Source organism: Heliangelus exortis, chromosome 13, assembly GCF_036169615.1.
Source record: "Heliangelus exortis chromosome 13, bHelExo1.hap1, whole genome shotgun sequence".
Classification (NCBI taxonomy): Eukaryota; Metazoa; Chordata; class Aves; order Apodiformes; family Trochilidae; genus Heliangelus; species Heliangelus exortis.
The window spans coordinates 11,471,665-11,493,642 of NC_092434.1; the positions used below are offsets into that span (position 1 = coordinate 11,471,665).

General features: G+C 37.3%; 1 long non-coding RNA gene across 1 annotated transcript; it reads left to right on the forward strand.

The window, feature by feature from the left end:
- Positions 1-710: 710 nt before the first annotated feature.
- Positions 711-18,213, forward strand: LOC139802083 (uncharacterized). Its single transcript, XR_011728484.1, has 3 exons — positions 711-1,080; positions 5,568-5,611; positions 18,094-18,213. It is a non-coding gene; the product is annotated as an uncharacterized lncRNA (long non-coding RNA).
- Positions 18,214-21,978: the final 3,765 nt, after the last annotated feature.

Genomic DNA, 21,978 nt, shown 5'->3' on the forward strand with positions numbered 1-21,978 from the left:
TGTTGATATATTGATATTAAAAGCAGCTTATTTAACTTAGAGGGGCAATTAGTGGCAGAAGTGATGGAGAGCATTGCTTGAGAGAAGTGTTTATTTCATCATGCTTAGGCAGGGGTTAATACTTCCTCAGAAATTAGAATCAGTCCTTCACAAACCAAAATGGTAGAACAATATTTGTTTAATGAGGACACAAATCTCTTGTCAAATGATGTAGACAATGAGTAAGGCTGGAAAAACTAATTTTAGGCTCATAAAAGCAGTGGTCCTACTGCTCTTCCCTGATGGAATACATTTATCATTCAAAGAATAGTGGATGGCTGGCAAGGGGGACAGGGAAGGAAAGAAGTAGAAGAAGTAGACACTAGTTACTCACTGTTGGATACATTACTGAGTGTCGTAGTACATTTAATAGTAGAATGTTGTCTGAGAGGCAGCACCATTGCTCTGACTCCATCAAGGCAGCTACAATTAAACAGCAGATTCAGCAGCAGTTCTAAATACTGAATGAGCCACTAGTTTAAACTAGTTTTAAACATTTTGCTGTTGATTATGATTTAAAATGTAACAGTACATTAAGTCTTCAAAAAGCAGAATAGTAGTTTTGCATTTTTACATCACTTACCATTTCTTACTACTTCTCTTCTGCTTTTACTCCTTTAGTACTTCCAGTTCCCAGTTAGTCTCAAATTTGCTGATCTTTGTCTGAACTATGTAGCTGAAAATTAATGAAAATCTCAGTCACCACTTTTCCTTATACGAAATTGGAATGAATATCCATGCAAACAGTTTCTGTTTTCCTTTACAGCTTTGAAAACACAGCTTATGAAATTGTCATTGTGGCAAATTTTCAACTTCTACAACATAAGAACAAGTACGTAGATTAGCAGAGAGAGATGCCAAATGCAGCAGAATTCACATTCTCTGAAAAAGGACAATACCATTAATTTTTGCTTTTTTCTTTCTGAAGCAATGACAGGAAAGGAGCTCCATACAAATGGCTCTCACATAGCATGCCTACTAAATCATAGTGTTTAAAGACAACACAAGACAACTGGAAAAGAAGCTATAATTTCTACTAAAGTAAGCATTTTTCTACATTATAAAATATTTGAAATCACAGAGGAAAGAGAAACCTCGGTGAAAATAAAGAGGGTAGCAGAAAATAAATATCTGTAAACCAGATAGTTTTTAAACAGCCATAGCTTGAGCAACACTTGGTTAATATTTAACAAACTTAGTCCTGATTTCTTCAAAAACATGAGACAATGAGATGCATTTGGAGTTGCAGATTACTAGTAGGAGATGCAACAATTGATAGAGTCCCCTGTGCACTTACAAGAGCTACTGGTAAATGGTTGCTGCAGTCCTTAAACACATGAATCCCAAAGGGTTCAATATTGGTTCACACCATTCAGTTTACTTGCTACACACCTTTACAGTTCTGCAAAACCTGAAAAAAACATTCTGCTTAACAGGGGAAGCAGAATCTGTTCAAAAAATGGGAAAACAACAGTTGAAAGGGCTTTGAGTAAAAGCTATTGTGAAAAACAGGTTGCTTTTAAACACTTTTTTTTCCAGATTCCCTCATCAGATACTTTTGAGAGCAAGATCATGTTAATTAAGCTAAGTAAACCACAGGAGAAATTCAGTTTCCTCTGCTATTAGAAAAAAGGGAAATGCCAACTTGCAGTGGCAGCTCCTGATAAAAACACCAATAATCCACTCCCCTCTCCAACACCAAACTCAATCAGCTTCAATTTTACCAAAACCATTGTCTTTGCACTGTGGATTACCAGTTGTGATGTGTCTTTCCTGAATCAGAAAGACTCCTAAAATGTTTGCAAGAGGTTTTTATGTAAGCATTCTGTAAAAGTGCATATTTCTCAAAATGGAGAGGGAAGTAAGACAAGTCGCCCACTCTTTACCAAATACATACAGGATAATTTCTGACCTGATCTTGGAGAAAGAAAAAAAGAAAAAAAAGAAAAGGTAGCAACTAAATCTCTTAATTGATAAAATAACAATTCTCTAAGACAGCTCCCCCAAAACCCACTTTCTACATCAATGAAGAATATTGCATGTGTGTCCAATCTGGGCTATGTTCCAGAAACTGAAAGATACAATCTAATTGCACTTTGAAATGGAATGGGACTATCTAGAATAGAATCATAGAATCATAGAATTGGCGGGGTTGGAAGGGACCTCTGAGATCATCAAGTCCAACCCTTGATCCACTGCGGCTACCAAACCATGGCCCTGAGTGCCACATCCAGTCTCTTTTTAAGTATCTCCAGGGACAGAGAATCCACTACTTCCCAGGGCAGCCCATTCCAATATCTGATCACCCTTTCCGTAAAAAAATTCTTTCTAATATCCAACCTAAGCCTCCCCTGGCACAACTTGAGACTGTGCCCTCTTGTCTTGCTGAGAGTTGCCTGGGAAAAGAGACCAACCCCCACCTGGCTACAGCCTCCTTTCAGGGAGTTGTAGAGAGTGATGAGGTCTCCCCTGAGCCTCCTCTTCTCCAGGCTGAACACCCCCAGCTCCCTCAGCCTCTCCTCATAGGATCTGTGCTCGAGTCCCTTCACCAGCCCAGTTGCCCTCCTTTGGACCTGCTCCAGGACCTCAATATCCTTCCTGAACTGAGGGGCCCAGAACTGGACACAGGACTCGAGGTTCAGGCTCCAGGTTTGCTTATGTAAGGCCATTGTATCACTAAGTGCAACAGAACTGTCAGCCATGCCAATAGAACCTAAAATTACTGGTATTGCTTCTGTATGAGTCATCTGGCTGCACTTCAGACTCTTGTAGGAGACAAGTAATCTGAGTCACAGAAAAGCAAACCCAACAGTTTTCTGAGTTCCAGTGACTGACAGTATGTATTTAGTTAGGTATGCTACACAGCTGAAATTGCATTTCCTGGAGATAAATCACGCTGCAAAATTTGTAAAGGAAATATTAACACTTGGCTTAGAGAAGATTTTAGCACATTCTTTCAAACAACCTACATGCATCTGTTCTATGATCAATGATAAATAATAAAAACAAACTAAGAAGAAAATGTTAACAGCAATTCTCATATATTTGCACGGTATCTAACATTCTGGCTAGGGCATAAAAGTGTGCAAGTAAAGAGACACAAAACTGCTTTTCAACAATACACAAAAAAGGATCCCTAAGGTCCAATGCCTCCAGACTGAACTAGCTAACTAAATCCAAAATGCTTTTCTTTGTGAACAATTGTCTTTACCCGTTACATGGTTTTCTTTTCACTACAAGTGACCTCATGGGTTTAAATACACAAGTGAAATGATTAAGTACTTGCTGTGGTTTAGTCTTACTACTAGTGATTTTTACCCTATGTTTTATTTCCATTGCCTGAAAACTAGACTATTAACATGGGTAAAGTCAACAAGCTCTTAATGTGAAATTCAATCTGCCTGTGTTCTTCATGATTACTTATTTTATTCTTTAGATCTGGGAGTTTTAACGAAAAAGTACAAGTGTTGCACTGCTATTCACTCTTTGTCATCATGTATCTTTTGAGGCCTTAAAAAAGGACTCATTCTCCCTGTGTGTGATTCTATACAGAACGCACTCTCCCTTCTCAAAGGGCATAGAAGGTCCGAGTGTAAAATATGAGAAAAAGAGTTGGATAGAGAGAGCCAGGCAAAGGAACACAAGAAAGGTACCTTGTCATGTGGCTGAGTGTGACTGCCCTGCTCTCTGCAAGCACCAGGCACAGGAAAATCGATTTTAAAATCTGCTTTCTGGCCTCTTTATTATCTTAGAAAACATCTAGAAGGTATGACAGTAAAAACAACAATGAACAGCCAATGAATTATCAGCCAGCAGAACTGCAGTGGAGGTCCTTGGCTGACAAAGTCCTAAAAGGGAAGCAGCAACATCTCAAACATAACATAAAAATCTTCTAATGTTGGAGCCTGGAAAATAATACAGACCTGTCTTTTTATCTAATACTGTTATGACAGTAGAGTGCTCTGGGAACAAATGGCATTTTATCTCCACAGTATTTGGTCTTTTTTTTTTTTTAATGCAGCTTACTAAATTTAAGGTTTTCATTTTATAAAAAGACTTCAGCCTTATGCCTTGTTCCTTTTGCTACCAACACTACAGCTTCTGCTGAAATCAGTTATAGCACAATACAGTTTCTGTGAGTTTTATTCACATTCCCAGAGCCACATCAAATATCATTCAACTTAACCAATCTAGTGAGAGCTGTACAAAATACCAGTAATGAGGATTCACATAGGGCAGAGAACAGATCTGGCAAAAGATCTGTCTACTAACAGAATGACTGGCTCTTTGCATTCCAGAGATACACAAAATTTACTTAAACAAAAATATTCTGAAAACCAACACATTTCAAGAGGATGAGAGAAACCTTCAATTCCATCTGTGAATGCTCTACAGTGTTTGAGTTTGGGTTGATACATTCTAAATCTCAGCATCATGGTGGTCATTCAAGAATAAGAATTATACATTATTTATTTATGAAGTGTTGAAAACACGACAAATAGCTGTTTAAGTTTCTCTTAAGTTTCTTTGTAAAAACTCAAAAGACTTAGTGGAAACATTAAACTAGGACATGGTTGGCATGGATATATGGTTGATATGTGAAAGTACTGAATTACCTACACTTTCCCAAAAGGTAAGTACTTGTGAATAAACCATGCCTATATTAAAGTACCAGCAGGATCCAGACCACCCTAGAACTGCTCTATATTGCCCAAGTTCACAACAGACTGTCCTGATAATATTTTAAAATATCGTGTTTTACATATTTGTGTTAAAAAACAGGCATGCAGTTACAAACAGTACATGAGTTTTACTAGAGTACTACTAAACTAGTTCTGTTAAAAATGTGTGCTGGCACTATGTGAGCAAGTGAGAAGATTTTTGCACAGTATTTTCAAATACATTTGGTTGAACTGCTTGAAGCTGTTATATTTCATCAATGAAAGCTTCTATCAGCTTCTCCATGAACAATAGGAAACAATTTCCAAACCTTTACGTAATTTCTTTCGCTGGGGCTGCCACTGATGACCCAAGTCACATTTCTCTGTACTTAGTTCTATCTACCTGTTAGAAAGGTTATAGAATTATGTGTTAGTTCAAGTGTGTTTTGTTAAATAACAGTCTACAGGGAGACATGAAACTGAAAATTACTTTAGAAGATTTACCATGTCTTTTACCTAATCTTCCAGAAAATCTCAAACACACAAGCCTGCAGTCTTGGGAAGTGGTCTGTGAAGTGCTATACTGACAAATCTAGATAAAATTTTAAAAGAAAATTCTAACAACTCTGCAGCTGTCTAGCATTACCCCTCCAGTTTCCATGGATACAACCATTAGCTCAGCACAAAGAGAGTAGATGAAATTTTAAAATGAGCATTGTTTTAAATCAGCCTCTTGCAAAAACCCTGGTGACAGCAGACATGTTAGAAATTCTTTGGTTGAAAGCTCACCCAATATTTGTTTTAGCAACATTGCTAAAACAAAGGTTAAAAAAATAGAAGAAAATATATTTTACTTTTCTGTTTTAGGCAAGAAAGACTACAAGCAGAAGAAAGGATGGCAATATTAACAGGTAAACATGCTTTCCAGTTATACAGTTTGGTTTACAACACCAACAAAAATTAGAAATATGGAATATTAGCTTACTTTGTGGTGAGAACAACAATAACAAAAAAATAAAACCACAAAACCAAAAAAGGTCTGTTTACCTTTAGGACAACTACAAAAGGTGCTTTGGAAATATCTTCAGCTTTGTTTTTTGTGGTATTTCCAAAACAGGATACTCTCAAGACAGAAATTCTGAATCAAGCTAAAACATTTTATTAAAGAATATTTGCCTAATACAAAAAAAAAAAACCCAAACGGGGGAGATATTACACACTGCTTTTAGCAGAAGTTCAGGGGGCAAACTTTATGATTCATATGATTTCATGACTCATTGGAAATACTTAATACACTGAAGTAAGTAATAAGACTGAGCAAGAATGACTGGAAGCAGGTAAAAACAAAGGCTGGATGAAAAAAATCAAAGAGGAATATTCTTGGATAATCAAGATAGACTTTAATATATGCTTTATTAGCTTGTATTTGTTTGGATGTGTACTACTTCATTTTAAACTACTCTTTATGCTTTCTGTATCACTGCGTAAGCAAATCTGATGCTAGTCATTTCCAGTGAGGAAACAGCTGTGTACAGTTGAAGCTTCTTAAATAAATAGGAAAACATGACTAAGTGCAAAGAAGGAAAGTTTGGGTTCCCTTCTCAGACACTATTTTCACGAAGATTAATAAATGCTGCAAGGTTTGCAAGGAGAGGCAATTTTTTCTATAATTTATTTTAAATTACAGTAACTTCCTCTTAAAAATTTGGTACTAATTATTAAACTTTTCTGAAAAAGAAGCTGATTTGCTAGTACCCTTTCTGGTAAGGGTATTACTGATTCTTTTATAATTTAAAAAAGTGTAACTCAGAAATTCAAAGCCTATATTCAGTAACCAGCCAAAACCAAAATTCCAACAAACTCTTTAAGCAAAAGGTGACGTATATTTGAAATCTTAAAATCTTAAGTAAATTTCACTACAAATAATAGAAATCACAGAAACCACTACATTAAATAGTTTCAGAGTTTTCTTACTTTTCTTAATTGAATGGTTAGGAACACTTGAACTTATCACCCTTCCTGCACACTCTACCCTCAGACACTTGTCAGAATTCCACAAACATTGTCTTGATACTTTCATGGTCAAACAGGAAACGTACTACACAAGAGAGCACACAGCAGACTGACTGGCAGAACTGAGTTTCAAGTGATTAGCCCAGCATGCATATTTAAAGACCAGATGCCTCATCTTAAATTGATTTGATAAATTATGCTAGACTCAGCCACCATAGAAAGGTAACTGAATATTGATGTGAAACAAGCTTTTGTAATTTTCAGTCTGAATCACCAAACGAACCAGCAACAGGGCAGGTTCAGTTCAGAACCTCCATCCCCCTGCACATACCCATCTCTAGAGCACACAACTCAACACAGAAAGAGTAAGAAGAGTGACTAGCAAAAAATACCCTGTATCTAGCTTACTTTTCCTCTGGAACCTTAGCACTAGGAAGGTAGCTAGACATGGCAGCTACAGTTCAAATGTGGGGATTTTTTTTTACCTTCTTTTCTCAAAACTCAAGGTACAATTAGTTTTTCTTATTATTTACTATTGAAAGGCTGGTCTTTGGGCACACTTGTGGGCACACTAGTCTGTTCCACAAAAGCTTCTGCCCCAAATATGTGCTGTCTAACTGCACCAAAACTTTCTACTAGGAAAGACAAGCAACATTTCCAAAATCAGTATTTCCATGGAACAGAAACAATCCACCTGTTCCACACTTCAAAGGAAGTCACAAAAGTAAGAGAAGTGTAATCAGGAAGTAAGGAAATGTGAAATCTCAGTTCTGTAATGACAAAATGGTTCATACTAACAAAATGGTTCAAACAATTTTTTTTAGATAATAAGGACTGTTCAGGTTTCCATCCAAAATGTCTTTTCCTGGTTAATGAGAATCAGCAAGGTCTAGCAAAAAGAGAAAATGCATGAAGGATTACAGGAAACTGAAAAGGAAACACTCAGGGTAAAGTGACATGGCTTCACTAGCACGGGTGTATTTTCTTCTGTCCATGAGTTTAATTAGGAGAGTACACATCTCTCCTTTTCTTTGTATAAAGGATGAGAGCTAGGCCACAGAAAGAGAACAAATCTATCTAAAGTGCTACAAAAATGAGTCTGATAACAGAATTACTTAACTTTCAAGGCTTTCCTTTCAGCTCAATGATAGTTCTTCGGTGTTTACATAACCAGAGGTAGAGGGATTTGTATCCATCTTAATTAGAAGGCTGCCTGGCAAGGTTTAAAAAACCAAATGAGATGCTAATGTGGGGAATGTCAACAATGCAAGACAGGAACTATTTAGAGTTAAATGAGGAAAAGACTGAAATAGCATCAAGCTATTTTGGGGAAGAGGAATTTATTTCTGCAACTCAGATACCTCTCCCTGTATAATCCTGCCATGCACTATGTTACTAGCTTGTGGCACTATAAAGCTTACTGTTACAGACTGCTGGAGATACCCAGAAGCACATAAGGATAATTTATCTATCATGGCATGCTATATCAGTAAATACCCAGGCTACATCAGTTAGATAAATGTGGGATTCAAAGCTTAAGCCATGAAAAATTTTCTTGTTTACTACTTCTTCCATAGAGGTTTTTTCATACCACAAAACCTAAGTTATAGAAGAAATGGAAAGCTAGGCAGCAATTGCATTTCTTGACAAAACACACTGCATGTGAACACAGACATGGTGTTTCTCCAAGGCAATGTAACCCAGAAATGAAAAGTTACCACTACCAAAAATATCAGCTTGATAGCATGCATTGCATCTGTTCTCTTTTTTTAGTGCCTGAACAGGCAAGAATTGTCTACTTCACTTCCCAACAGTAAAGATGCTGTAAAAATATTTGTGTAGTGACATTTACAGCTCAGAGAAGATTAATTAAAGCATCAGGAAATAAAACTCCAAAATTAATCCTGGAAAAGCCACAGGTGACAAAATGCTATTTATACAGATTGAGAGGATGTAATATTTTAAAACTGAAGATTGTCATAAATCATCTACAAGAAGATACGAGGAGAAATACTCAGCTAACAAGAAAACAATACTAACACAGCAGCAGAAACTTAACTGTGACCAACCATATTCTGGGCTGCATCAAAAGAAGCATGGCCAGCAGGTAAAGGGGGTGATGCTCCCTTCTGCTCTGCCTTTCTGAGACCCCACCTGGAGTATTGTGTCCAGTTCCAGAACCCCCAACACTAGAAGAATATAGAGCTCTAGGAACAAGTCCAGAGGAGGTCACAAAGATGGTGAGAGTGCCAGAGCACCTCTCCTGTGAAGACAGGCTGAGAAAGTTGGGGTTACTCAGCTGGAAGAAGAGAAGGCTGTAGGGAGACTTTATAGCACCCTTCCAGTACAAATAGGAAAGCTGGAAAGAGACTTTTTACAAGGGCATGTAGCAATAGGACAAAGGGTAATGCTTTAAACTGTAAGAGGGAAGATTTAAATTAGACATGAGGAAAAGATTAATTCCTGTGAGGGTGGTGAGACACTGGCACAGGTTGCCCAGGGAAGCTGTGGAGGTCCCCATCAAATAAAATTATTTAGGGTGTCAGCAAGTGCTGTCTACTCATTTATTTAGAAAAAGTTCACATTCTAGACAAAATGTTACTACTTCCTTTTCAGATCAAACTGCATTTCCCTGCCTAATTCCTACAGCTAGTTATTCCTACTAAGATTTCTCAAGTAGAAAAATAATGTTTACAAGTAAAAGAAACACATAACTTCAGTTAGCTCACAGGCAGGTTTGCATAGAACCACTCAGTACAAGTACTGTTCATTAGAATGCTTATCCCATTCCTCGTTTGTATCTATCTTCTAGTGAATGCTCATATTTTTCTTTAAAGATTTCAGTTCCAGCAACTGCTTTATTTACTAATTTTTATTTCATCTGACTACTATATCATCTCTCTGACAGTTAAAAAGCCTACATATTTCAATCAGTCTCTTCAAAATATCATTCAAGATTTTTATATAAACAAGTTCCTCCTCAGCTATTTAGAAAGCACTGTGAAATAACACTAAATTATTTTTTAACTATTCAAAATACTTGACGTGAGAATTGCATGAACTTTACAGTCTGAAATAACTTCACAACTTTGAATGCTAATTATTTAAATGGAGTTTGTCTGGAACAGTTTGGTTTCATTATCTTGAGACATGCATCACAAGCTGAGAGTGGTAGGTCTTGAATATAAAACTTCTTTCTAAATTGAAGAGTTCCTCCACTGTAATCTGAAGCACAGCAGGCATACTTTTTATCCAAATTACTTGAATCACCATGGGAAAATGTAATGAGGGTTCCTCACATTAATTAGAGATTTGAAGTTCTGCAAATTCAGAACAAGCACTCTTTGATTTTCTGCCCATAAGAGCAGTAATATTCTCCACTACCACAACTGCTCACCTAAGCAAAAACCAGATTCACAACCTACTCTCTGGAACTCATTCAGTTCCTCTCTGCAAAAGTATCCATCCAAGAACTGTCAGAAAAAGCGTTGTGCCTTTTTAAAATAGAAAATTTCACAGAAAAGGACAGTGCAGAAGATAACGAGTCCCGAACAGCAACTTGGTAAAAATAAATAAGATTGCAAAGAAAAGTAATGACCTGCAAATGGAAAAGAGATATGATACTCAGGTTTTTTCCCTGAAAGTATGCTGGACAAATATAAATGACTAATGCTGAAGAAGAAAAAGCTATTTACTTTGAAGAATGCTCCGTTTCAAGGTTTGCATCTTACCAGCAATCAATCAAGACATCTGCTTACTTACAGCATTTCCATACCCCACATTTATTTCTACTAAATTAAAGTCTAGCTGAAGCCACGTAGTATTTATAAGTAAAGGAATTACACTGTCTCTCTATATTTAGAGGAGAGTCAATTTACTAAATAGCTTCAAAGTCTAGACTTACTGTTTACCTCATGTTCTTAGTAGTAACTGGGACATCTAAAAAATACTACTAGAGGGATTTAATAAAAGCTAGAATATTCTGTGGATTTCTCCTTACTGTACAAATAGAAATTACATAAAATATAATTCAAGGAAATAATTTTTCTGCAATGGTTATTCTATACTGGATTTGGCAAAGCTTACTTCTTGCAATGGGAAATGAAGAAACAACCTCCAAAAGATACTGCTCACTTAAAAAAGCAATCAAGTTCTAATATGAAGGGCTCCCATACACAAACATTTGAAAAGAGATTAGATACTGCACTACCTGCATTATCTGAATTGTCTAACACCACCTACCACTGATCATTCCACAACTTTAGCTCCTTTCCTACTGGTGGTAGCATTTTTCAATTAACATTCTGGTCTCCTGCAAAACCTGTTGGTTTTGGAAGGCTACAAACTCCATGACTTTTTTCTTCTACTCTCCCTTCTCACCTTTATCTTTTTGTGGCCATATATACGCACCCTGACCACAAGCTGTTACTGCATAAAGCTTTAAGATTATTATGGACAGTATCTGACCCAGGATGTAAAGGCCACATTCCCCATTTACAACATAAAGAGTCAATGGTATAAAACAATACTTTTCAGAGGCCATCAAGCTAAGCAGTTGTCTCCTACATGATCCAGTGCTGCTAATGTAATAAATTTAGTTGTGTTTACTTTGTTACAGACAATAATCTCATTACGAGTGCCACACTACTAACATTTGCTAGTGAAGCAGTATGCTGAGAATGCCAAGCACATATAGCACTGATCTCCCAATTATTTTTTTCCAACTGGTCTCTTGGGAACAACTTGAGCAGTGAAAGAATATTTAAAATTAAGTCACTACACTGTACTCTTGCGGGTTTTTTCCATATTTAGTGATTCTCTAGGACTTTGAAGTTCATATAGATGCAGTTTATCTTTTTCAAACTGAAGGAAAGCATATTCACAAGTTTTTATCTGAATATACAAATAAAAAGTAACTAAATATTTGCACTATGTTACAGTTTGTTTACAATTACCACTTTTTCAGCAGGGAACTTTTGCTCCACTAATGAAAAGGGAGGGCAAGCCAAGATTTTTAAACTACTCAGGAGATTATGTTGCTGTGAAAATCATTGATGGAACTAAATGATGTAGAAGTTATTGCGATGCAAAAGAACCCCAACAAATAACCCTCTTCCCTTCTACTAGCTGGAATAATTTCCATTTTATTGCCACTAAAATATTGCTACTAACATCTACAGATTTCTGTACAACACCTTATGCAACTCATCTACAGAGAGTTACATATTTATACATCTCAAAACCATTAAGTCGATTTTCAGAACAGGACAACCACCAATCACCATTGTGGAGAAGCTCTAAACACATCCTAACTCCTTTTCATCTTGTCAAACAACACAAGCAAGCAGGGCGAAGAAAAGCCCTACCAGACCTATTGCTGTGCTTACGTTTAAAGAAACCAAATGGCCTGGCAGATCTTTACCAAAACACCCACCAACGAGGAGCCCGCGTGCCCCAGGGCAGTCGACGTAGGAGCTCTTGTGTCTCGCGCCGCCCCCATTTTGTGCCGCGGGGCTTCAAGGAGCCCGGGAGAAGAACCTGAAAGCGCCAAGTTCCTCTGGTTGGAGTTGGGGTGTTCCGATGCTCCGAGCAGCGGTTTGTGAGAGCCACTTCGCCGCTCGCAGAAGAGCGAAGGAAAGGGGGAGAGGGGAGAAGGAAAGTTCACCTCCCGAGCCGTGCCCGCCCGTGTTCAAAACCCGCCCTGACGGCTGCTGCTGAGGGGAGAGGCCGGGGCTGCCATCCCGGGGCCGCTCGCACCTGAGGAGCGGGGTGAGGAGCCACGCTCGCGCCGCGCCCCTCAGGGCAGAGGAGGCGGGAAGGAAGCGGTGTGAGGAGTTCCCGCTGATCTTACTGGTCTCCCTTTGTGTCGGCTGCCATAGTTGCCACTCTTTTTCGGGGTTGCGGTCCCTTTCTAGGCCCTGCTATGGGAGAAGTTTTAAGAGGAAAACATAATTTTATTTCCGTGGCCATGAGGCGAGAGAGCGGGAGTAACCTGGCGGTTCAGCCTCCTGTTTCAGGAGGTTCTGCTCAAGGAGGAATCACTGAAGGTCTTCTGAGGCAGCATTCCTGTTTCTCCCCACTCCGCTGAGGAAGCTCCCTGGGCAGAGGGAAGGCGAAGGATGGAGGTGGGTGCTGAGCTGGTAAAGAAGGGGCCGTTCTTAGTGAGGGTGCAAAGGCGAGTGGCTGCTCGCCCTCAGTCACCAGGAGAACCAAAGTATCACAGGGTTGTAAGGGCCCACATGGCCTTTCTCGGGAGTGTAGGGACTGGGTATCTGTGATACACTTACGGTGTAAAAATTATGAATTTCCAAAGATAAAATATATGCAGAGGGTTTATATGGTGAGAAATAAGCAGAACCAAAGAAGAAAATCTAGGAACACTGGTGGTTTAATGATAGTTTAAGATGCTCTAAATCTGCAGATCTGCAGGAGTTAATGTTTGTGTTTAGCACTCTCTACACTATAGGAAAGCACTTAACATTGTTTTATTTTAATGATATCAACATCTAACTAAGCGAGTATTTGAGTTACTTAACTTAAATGTCAAATTCATTGGTGTTCTTTATCACTTTTTTGAAAAAAAAAGAAATAATTGTACCTTCAGACTTACTGCAAAAGTTGTTTGTGGAATGCCTAAAACAAGTATGACTAAAATGAAAATGTCTACATAGGTCTTAAATATCAGCTACCATGTTTATAACATTTATTAGTACAACAGATAGAATAGTGTGGAGATCAAAAAACTGCAAAGCAGTAGAAGTGAGGAAATAGGAAACAACTACATCAGATTATTTGGGGCTGTATTCAAACCATAGTAAGTGTGATTCTGACATGTTGTGATTTTGGATCAAGAATGGGCTAGCTTGCTCTCTTTAATAATTTTAATGATCTATAAAAGTATGTAATTTAAATAATTTAAATTTGCTTGAGCAAATTATCATTCAGGAGCAAAGAAATGCTAATAGGATTATTGTTATTTTATAAATGGTGCTAATTTGAGGCTTCTAAGAATACAGATGTACAGCTCAAATGTTGCGTTCTCATTAGTTATGCAGTAGAGCATGACATAAGGTAGGTATTTTGTCTTTGTTAGAAATGAAATGGCTTGAGCGAACAATAGATGGCACATCTTTTCATTAGGGGAGGGGACATACTTGTCAGCAAAACAAAGTAGTTCATAGGAAAACATTTGTGAGTAAAACTAATACAGGAAAGGTGTTGGTCATGGGAGGAGAACGGGGGAGAGAATACTTGGCTGTATTGTTATTTGCTGGAAACAAAAAACGTAATGCAGTCTCCTATTTAGAAAAGTCTGGTTTTAATGGGTTATCTCCACTAGTGCAGAAGTAATGCAAGCAAACTCTTTGTCATCTCAAAGATTAATTGATTGATTCCCAACTCTAAAAAATAACGTGATTGTGTTTAAAGGAGTGAGAAAGAAATGGAAGCTAATAGGTCTAAACTGAAAAGAAAGAAGTCCTGGATATGTGCAGGAACCAGTAACATGAAATGACATGACCACATTTGTGTACTGATACCTGGGAAACAGCTTATTCTTTCAGGGGTCATTTAATAAGAGTATTTTGCTTTGTGGGGAATATTTTACTATCAAGAAACAAGCCACAGAATAATGTTCATTCTATATTCATCAGTATTCTAGCAGAGCCTCTCCTAAATCTGTTTTGATTTATAAAACAGTAAAACAGTTTGAGAGATATGTATGCACTGAATATTCTCATGAAATTGTAACCAAGCTAAGCAGATTTCATATTAGTTCTGTTCCAAGCTACTGATACTTAGTGCTAATCCCTGAATAAGCAACCTATTTTAATGAACTCTTGCCACACCGAGATTTGCATTGTCTTTCAAAAAGGAGTTGAAGGGTGTGCTTATGTAGCCATTACATCCAGTCCTCATCTGCCCTTTCACTGAGCAAGTATGCCTGAGAATTATGGTATCCACAGGGATGACTTAGCATGTCCGCTTTTAGCACTTTAAGGTGTTATTTGTAGCACTGAATATCTGTGTTATCTTTGAGGAATAGCTTAAAAGAAGAGATGGTACAAATATCCTTTTTTCATGGATGAGTTGTCTAATTTTTGTTAAGATCTTGGTGCTTGGTGATTAAAGATCTGTCATCAAGCTGCATGTAAAATTTCAGTTCACCATAGGGAAAAAAAATATTATTTTAATCTGTTTTCCTTAATTTGCTCTCATTCAGAGTAATAATGTTTACCTTGCAGATTTCTAAGAACACTGTTTAGTCCTCAGCAGTGGGTAGAGTACCTAATACTGCCTATACCAGGTAACAAGAGGGAATAAGTGCATGAGAAGCAGAGTAAGCATGGAACCATATTTAACATCTGCAATTAAATCAGAATTTAAAACTGTTACTTGTGCAGAAAGCTGTTTTGGATTCTGCGAATGGAAAAACAGTTCAATGAAAGGCAAATCTTAGTGTCATGTGAGCAACTACTCACTGATATAATTTCAAGTACAGTTCAGGGAGTAAGGACTCCAAACTGATACTGTTCTCAGTCTTTATGGAATCCTGGGATCTAGATTGAGTCTTCAGACAGTGGGTAATTTGGCAAGCTCTGAAAACAGTAGTATCTAGGGTGGAAAGAATTAATTGAAAGTGTCAACCGTAGTTATGAATTGTCTTGCTTTTGTGAATATAGTTTTTGCAGTTTACTGAGAACACTTATACTCTTACATCTATAGCAGTAACTGTATAGATTAGATAGAGACATAAGTACGGAGGAAAAGGACACTTAGCACAATTTATAATTGTCTTAATTTCATTTTTTGAAGGCATTCTGTCAGACCTGCTAGAAAACTTAACAAAGAATGTATCTGAGCTGAACTGATGTAGTGTGCATGATGATTGCAATTAGAAAACTTTGTGGCTAGCATATATTGGAAATTCTGCTGAAAATCACATTATATGAAAAATGTTTGACAGTAACAGTATATTTTAATTCTGTTTAGCTGTTTCCTTGATGTATGAAGATTGGCATATTTACTGGTTTAGCCATATGGAGCACATTATCCTGTGAGAATCAAGTGCTTCTAGATGGATTTTTTGTTGTTGTTGTGGGTTTTTTGGTTTTTTGTGAGTTGTTGGGGTGCTATTTCTTTTAAAAGTAGCTGTTCTAATTATTCCAACTACATCTTCATTTACAGCCTTTATTGTTGATAATTTTCACAAGTAGTTAATGGAATAGCATATGTAATGTCTGGCAGTAAAGCTGAAGTCTGAAAGATGAAGCTTTTAATGTCAGTGTACCTGCCAAAACAGCTTTACTGAGAAGCTGGGTAGTCTGGTTTGGTGTCCAAAACAATCCTCTACAAGCACAGCTATGGCATCTGAGTGCCTAACATAATGGTGCTGACAATAGCTACTTGCACTACATTTGTACTACCAAAAATAGGGTTGTGATGTGGCTAATTACAGCTCTTTTATATCTTGTCAAAGATCATCACACAGATCAGGATGAGATATTATAATCCAAGCAAGGCCCAAAATTTGAACAGCATAAACCATATTAACAATTATGTTTTATTAATAGCTTTGGAATAGTTCTTTTGTTTTGATACTGAGGCATATGTGGTTTACGTATTCCTATTATTCTATGTATAGTAATATTACTGCAATAACAAAAAGGGGAGAAAAAATTGTAGATGCGACCCGGTTGCCTCTATTTTGGCTTGGTATGGGAAATCAATGGTGATAATAAATTCTGTATAACTCTTGTAATGCTCTGGGTTAATCCAGATTAAAATTATGTTATGTTTACTGATCTACCTTCATCTTCCATTAAAATTAAAGAATAATTTAAAATATTTTAAAGTACGTTTTTAGAAGAAAGAAGAGGTTTTGACAATGCAGCCTTCCCAGTTTTTTGCTCTTCTCAAGTTATCTGTACCATTTACTCTCACAAACACAATTAATACAGGCAAAAATCTAGCAGCAGAAAAGGCTCTTCCTTCAAATTGCTGCTTTTTTTTAGCACTGAACAGAAATCAACTTTTGAAGTGTAAGCTGGTAATGCAAAAAACTAAAATGGGTTTTATGGAAAGACCAGAAGCAAAGAATATAAGGATTTGGGTGTATATGAGAGAACGGTCTGAAAATCTGGAAGAGAAATTGCTAAGGCTATAAGACAAAAGAGAGAGAAAGCAAGCCTTTGGAGCTTTTTAATGAGAAAATACTTGGAATAAACACTCTAATAGGAAAAAAGTTAATTTTATTGGTAGCTGTGTTCTAAAGCCATAATTGCACTGGGGACGGAAGGAAATGAACTCAATTCATTGTCTTAATGATAAACGTAGCAGATGGGCAAAATGAATACATAATAAATTGTGTTTCATGTCCTACGTAGACAGCAGTGTCATGAAATATAACAATGTTCTGCATTTTATCCATCTGTTTCTACAAAAATGTATTTGTTTCTTGTGTTTTCCTCACTCCTACTTTATAACATTATTTTATTTGAATATCACCTGAACTTGAAGGAAATGACCCCTGCCATAAAAGGTCTCAATCAAAGCCTTGTCAGAAAAAAGAGCCAGTATGGAACTGTAGCCCTGAAGTTTATACAGATACAGTTACAGAATTCAGAATTGTCAAAACAGGGTATATAATTTGTTAAAACACTTGGGTTGGGCTGGTTTGAGTTTCATTTAGGAGAATAAGCTCAGGTGATTTTTTTTCAAAGTATTTTCTAAAGCATGTGCAGCTGGACTTGTAGTTTTTCTCACACAACTAAGTTTTTTTTGGAAGTGATGACTCATTTTTAGGAGGACACCTTGTATCTCTAATGTTCATAGAAATAAAGTTTTTCTTTGTGTTATATTTACATGTTGAAGTCTAGCAGTACAGCTTATCTGCCAGCATTTAAAAAACTCAAACAGCTATGTAATTTCTCCTGAGATCAGATATGTGTGTATGTATTGAGTACAAGTTAAATACTACACAGTGATTTTTTCAGATACTTTTCCATACCCATGCAGAAACAAACATGACTGAGTATACCATAACATTGTTTAGCTTTTCTGTGTGAGTCTATTGAGAAAGTATTTACGTTTCTTTATAGAAACATATACATTCTTTATAGGTTGTATTTGAATGTTTTTGTGTATATCTGAAGTATTTTAAGAAATTATAAACACTATATCTGTGCTTATTCTGTAAATGAAACAGCTTTTTTTTCTCAAACTGCTTTACATCAGTCAAAAAAGGCAGTGTTTTAATATGCACAGAATGAGTCTTGTCATGCATGAAATATATCTCATTTACCAGCTTTCAAAGATTTTTCCTTTTGGCTCAATTCTGGCATTGTTTACTAGGTACTTTTTAAAAAACTTGTATTTTCAGGTGGCCTGCATTGTGTGTTATTGCAATGAAAAATTCAAGATGCCATGGTACAAGAGACATATCACTTAAGTAGCTGAAGTCAGATGTTAGAGGTACCTCAAATAAATTACTTTAACCTGCATTGTAACTCGCCTGTCTTTCTGTTTCCAAAAGAGCAAAGTGTACTCAAAGAGTAAGGTTTTGTTTCAATGTCTCTTGGTAATGATTCTAATTAGTGTTGAGATAATGAGATACAGATGGCTTGCAGGTGGGGAATGCCAGGCTTTATCTTTTCTAAATGGCTCAATGGACACCTGTTTCACAAAATCAAGAAACTCTATAGGACCCTAATCAAAAGCCTGTTGATGAAACTGGAAGACTCCACATGTTTTCATGGGCTTTTAGAGTAGACCATGAACTCTGCTTTTTGATAGTAATATCCACTTTGTAGAGTAACTTGTGTAATAGTGGATATTCAGAGCTGTGTTAAAACACTATCTCAAGGAGAAGTACTATTTTAAATGAGTTATGGAGAAACCTTCCACTAATTGTCCCCTTTCTGTTATGCCACTTGGTCCTGGGGAAAATACCCTCCTACTAATTTTTATCTTTTTACAAGTTAGTAATTTACTTTGTCCAAAATGCATGAGGGATTACATGCAAAATCATCTTTAGCATGGTTTCCTGTGGAAATAGCTCTGTGTACTGTGTACTCTTGGATACTGAAATCAGTGACTTTATTTTACTGATTGGACTATTTTGTATAAAGGTAGTGACACAAATGCAATGAGATTTCCACTGTCTCAGTAGAGGAGGGAGGAAGACAGCTGTTGTAAGTCCTTGCTTCATTTCCCAAGACAAATAATGTTGCAGTTTAGCTGTGTTTTGTGCAAAGTTGTAAATATGGTGTTAATATATGACACGATGAATAAAATAAGGTGCAAGAAAGGACTGCTGTCCAGGAGATGGCTCTATTTCTGATGTTCTTACTTGAAAGGACTTTAATGATTTCTTTTTTTCTAGAAAATTTGAACCCAGCCCTTGTTTCTATTCAAATTTCTGTTGAGGGTGCGTCTTAGATATATTGGAAAAAGTTTTCGTATAAAATGGCATTAAAACTTAATTTTATTACATAAAAATTAGCCTAATGTAGCTTTGCAATATTGATTTATATGCTTTGGTTTGTAATTTTTTGTTTGTTTGGGTTTGGAAATTGCTACTGGCTGGAAGGTCATGCTTTGCAAAATTTGTTAGTGCTGATGGGCTGGTCATTTACTGTGGCCCTTAAACTTTAGTGATACCTTTGTTCCTTGCTAGTGTGTGCTGGTGAGACCCAACTCTTAGGCTCCATGGTACCAGGGAAAAAAATTTAAAAGGAAAATAAGAACAACTTTAGATTAATTCTAAAGGCCTATGACATATTTAAGTGCTTCCATTATCCTAGATAGACAGACACAGAATATTGAAGATCTGTCTCCTTGCTCTTGCCCTTAGGAACTGTAGTATAGAGCAATCCAGAATGATCCTTACCAGAATTTAAATGCTAAGAATGTAGCTCAAGAATTGTATCTCAATACATCTACTGTGGCTTTATGTCTTTATGTTAGCATCCCATGATTTGTTGATGCCCACAGATGACGACTTGATAAACAGTTTGCAGTTATAGTTGGTTCATGGGCAATTCTAATGTTGAGGAACGTTTCTCATTGCTAAGCTCTTTCTTTTTCTTCCCAAATGGTATTTTAAATATTGAAACCATACAAATAGGCATACTGTTCCTTTTCTTGTTCCTTAAAGGCCATTTGTTTTCTGTTCTTAAACAGACAAGCATGTTGAGGAATGAATTCAGGATGAGTTTGTCAGAACTGAAATTGCCTTTGTTGCGATGCTTTGGATGTTTTATAATATAAAGTGATTTTGTCCTTTTTGGTGGTTTTCTATGGAACATATAATTCTGCCTTTAATACATGCTTGAAATGCAAGACAAAATTGTCTCAGGGTAGCCAGATCCAGTCAGGGTCTTGCCTCAAGGTATTGTTTCTGCCATAAAACAATATCTTAGGATCATAGAATGTCTGGGGTTGGAAGAGACCTTAAAGATCATCTAGTTCCAACCCCCCTGCATGGGCAGGGACACGTGCCACTAGACCAGGTTGCTCCAACCTTCATCCAACCTGGGCTTGAACACTTCCAGGGAGGGGGCAGCCACAGCTTCCCTTGGGCAATCTGTGCCCGTGTCTCACCATCCTCACAGGAATTAATTTTTTCCTCATGTCTAACCTAAATCTTCCCTCTTCAGATTTTAAGCCATTGCTCCTTGTCCTCTCGCTGCACACCCGTGCAAAAAACCTTACTCACTTTCTTGTAGGCCCCCTTCAGATATTCTCTAGGCTGAGCAACCCTGGCTTCCTCATCCTGTCTCAAAGGGGAGGTGCTCCAGCCCTCTGATCATCTTACTTGCCCTCCTCTGTCTGTGTCACTGTACTTATTGCAGCTAGAAGCTGACTGAGCTATTTGAGTATTCAGCTTCTTGACAGATTTTGCAGGTTGCACTGAGCTGACAGATCATGCAGCCAGGAAGCTCACTTGGCTAGACTGGTACTTCAGAGTAGTTGAAGATAGAGTTGCACCCACTCAGTTAAATACTGTTTTATGTAACAAAGCTCTCAACACATTGGTAAGTCCAGGCTTTGCTTATTGTTGTATACTTAGGAGTGATATCTCAGACCTAGGCGAATTAGAGGTTTGCACCTTTATTAAAGATTCAGTAGCGCCTCTTATAGAGCAAATTATGTCACACTGTAGGATTCTTTGCAGCAACTATGAAACCACTGTGAAATCTTCAGTCTTTGATACAAACAAAACTAATAAAAGCCCCTGGCTGGGGATGTATTTATTATTTGAAATGCAAATATTGGTTGTTTTTCTATATATAACTAGTTTTAATGAAATTTTTTCTTGTTCTATATGTTTTATCACCCATTCTTTTCCATTTGCGCACCCTCCCTGCAATACAGAGTGTATCTCGTTGATCAAGCATGGATGTTTTTCAAGGTTAGAAAAAAAACGTTTAAAGTAACTCTCTTTAAAGCATCCTATACTATTTTTCAAGGTGGTCAAGGAGGACACAGTTATCCTTGGAAAATGTAGAAGCTTACAAATAAGCATTAATTTGGCAGGAGTTATAGCCAAATCTATTTTATTCTGTTCTAAATTTCATTGTGCAGCTGGCTGATCAGCTGCGGCCTGATAATGCCTGAGAGGCACAGTGCTGTGTGATGGGCCATATTTCCATCTTTTCCTTGAGTCTCCTCATTCTCTGTTAGAATGCTTTATCTTCTGAATGACAATAGAAAGGAACGTTCTTTTGTTTTGGAGTGAATGCGCTTCTCCTTTGACTCCCACACAAGAACTAGACATGAGAGGATCTAAGACGGTGATGTCAGGAATCCTGTAAGCCTCCTAATTAGACATGTCTTAACCATGACAGTCTGATACAATCAAACTTGGGCTTCTGCCCACCTCCGGGGAGCAGGCAGATAGAGAAGCTGCTGTTTTGCCACTTCATTATCACCTAGTGCACTGAATAGGAAAACGCTGATGTCACCCAGTTGCTATAGCAACACCATCCTTGCTTATCTTGGTTCCTCTGGCAACAATCCCTTACTTTCTGCTATATTCACACTCTCTTTGTTACTATAAAATTCCTTCATTGTGGTTTATGTATTCCCAGCTCACATCAGGTCATTTCTTAGATTCAGACTCACTGTCTTCCTTACTGGATTTTTATCACTTCATATTAATTCTGGTAGGCTTTGAAGCTAGGAAACCAAACCACTTAGGAAGCTCTAGAGAGGTGTGGTAATAGATTTGTTAGAAATGAAATGTCATACTATGGGATGCAGG